Source organism: Spinacia oleracea, chromosome 5 (genome assembly GCF_020520425.1).
Source record: "Spinacia oleracea cultivar Varoflay chromosome 5, BTI_SOV_V1, whole genome shotgun sequence".
In the NCBI taxonomy this organism is placed as follows: Eukaryota; Viridiplantae; Streptophyta; class Magnoliopsida; order Caryophyllales; family Amaranthaceae; genus Spinacia; species Spinacia oleracea.
This window is the reverse complement of record NC_079491.1, coordinates 14753758-14756466: the sequence shown is the minus strand read 5'-3', so window position 1 is coordinate 14756466 and position 2709 is coordinate 14753758.

Here is a 2709-nt window from a genome sequence, read left to right as displayed (position 1 = left end):
GAAGCTCAGTGAGCGTTTTGTCCAGACTATTCATACTGTAGTTCAGTTTGAACTGATCATACCCGCTATGAAGAGAATGGAGGATGGTGTCTATAGCCATTTCCTGAGAAAATTGCTGATCCAGCCGACTCATATTCTCAATGATTCCAATCATTTTGAGAACACGTGGACTTACAGGCTCGCCTTTCTTAAGCTTGGTCTCAAGAATTTGCCTATGAGTCTCGAATCTTTCGACTCGAGCCAGATCTTGGAACATGTTCTTCAACTCACTGATGATTGTGAAAGCATCTGAGTTGATGAACGTTTTCTGCAGATCCGCACTCATGGTGGCGAGCATTAGACATTTCACATCCTTGTTGGCATCAATCCAACGATTGAGGGCTGCCTGAGTGACCCCGTCGCCTGCGGCTTCGGGCATCGCCTCTTCTAGGACATACTCCTTTTCTTCCTGCATAAGAACTATTTGCAAGTTCCTTTGCCAGTCAAGGAAGTTTTTCCCGTTCAACTTCTCCTTTTCGAGAATTGATCGAATGTTGAATGAATTGTTGTTTGCCATATTAAAAACTACAATTGAAAAGAATAAACAAATAAATAACCATTCACAGTTTCTCTTAATAAACTTAAATTCTAGCATACATGCATAATTTAATGTTTATTAAGCATTTTATTCAAGTTATGTGTTCCGGCAGGTGTGAATAAAATGATTCCAAGATCCTAAAATCATTGAAGAACTAAGCACAGTTTGTCGACTTAATCCTAAAACATCTTAGGTAAGCAAAAGCCTTTTGCTAATAGTCTAGAAACTATTCTTGGTTGATAGGTACGTCTAAGAACTTATTAGGTAAACCTATCGATTTTGCCACGACATAAAAGGACTCCTTACTTATATCGTTGAGTTTCACCAAAACTAACATGTACTCACAATTATTTGTGTACCTTGCCCCTTTAGGACCAATAAGTAACACCTCGCTGAGCGAAAACTATTACTAGATTGATGTAAAGGATATCCAAGCAAGTGTATATTTTGGCATGGCACCTTATAACTCAATTTTTAAGTTTGGAACTTAAGGCTCTTACTATGTTGGTTAGATTTTAAGTGAACTAAAATCCTTAATCATGCAACATAATCAAGCTTTTGATCTCATGTATTTTAAGACATATTTAAAAGCAATAAATAACTTAAAACATGCATAAGATCAATGTGATCTAGTATGGCCCGACTTCATCTTGAAGCTTTAACTTCAAAGTCCGCCTTGAAAATCTCCGTGGGAGGCACCATTTTCTTCAAATAGTATAAGCTATAATTAAAACTAATTACAACTATTTGATGGTACGCAGACCATATTTGAATTGAAAAACGACTTTGGTACTTTAGACCAATTACATTCAAATTAATGGTACGCAGACCATATTTTCTATCCTATTTGGGCCATACTAGTCACTTCATAACCTGCAAAACAGTACATATACAATATATACCATTCACCCATTCATTATCATGAATGGCCCACATAGCTGGTTAGTAAAACACATTATGCATCACGTAAACATTTGCAGCAATTAATCAAGGGCACCAATAATCTACCAATTATTCAGTCCTTATTAATTCTAATCAAGTTGTTTTAACCTTAAGGATTTGTAGACCTAATAAAGAGTTTATGACTAAAAGGGCTCCCACTTAAACCAATAAATTCATATGCTTTACTAATTTTAAACATAAAAATGTATTTCTAGTCTAACCGGAAACATACAAATTTAATTAAAATTTAAAGCTCATATAAATTTATAATTGAATCCAAAAAGTTTAATTTAATTTCAGTCGTATTTAAATTAATTCATGATTTTAATTTTAGTAAAATAATTAGAATAAATAAAATTTATTATAATTACAATATTCAAAATTAAAATCCAAGAAAAAAAAATTGAAATTATTAATTTTAAAATTAATTAAAATTACGTAAACTGAAAATTTCAAATTAAAATTTCAAAACGATCTAATCGCAACGCAAACACCTCACGCATCACACGCCCATTGGCCACACGCACACAACCATCGCTGGCCATGTGCGCGCAGCCCATGCGCTGCGTCGCATAGCTGCTGCTTCTACCCATCGCAAGCCATCGCGCGAGCTGGTGCTCGCTGCGTGCGCGCCAGCGCTCGATGCACGCGAGCATGTGCTCGCTGCGCGCGCGCCAACGCTCGATGCACGCGAGCCATCGCTCGCTGCGTTCGCACGCTAGCGCACGCTGCACGCGGGCCAGCGCTCGCTTCGTGCACTCGCCAGCGCATGCTGTGCGCGCTCGCTAGCGCTCGCTTGGTGCGAGCCAGCGCTCGCTGCGCGCGGCATCGACGCTGGGCGCAGCACTCGTGGCACGCGAGCTTGCGCTCGCTGCGCGCGAGGCTGCGCGCGCTTGCGCGAGGCAGTGCGCGTTGTGGCGCAGCTCGCTTGCTGCCCACACGCGACTGCCGTGCCTTGCCTTCGCCCATGCCCATTCGTCCATTGCTCATAGCCCACGACACAAGGCAGGGCTGCTGCCTTGTGCTCGTGCACCATGTCCTTGCTCATTGCATTCGTGCCGCATGGGCGATGAGCTCCCTTGCTCGTCGTCACATGCCCGCACTATACAACACCCCTTAAGGGTAACACGTAGCGTCCATTGCTTTGTGCGTGCAAGTTATATGAACGAATCGCATAAAATTTAAAAAAT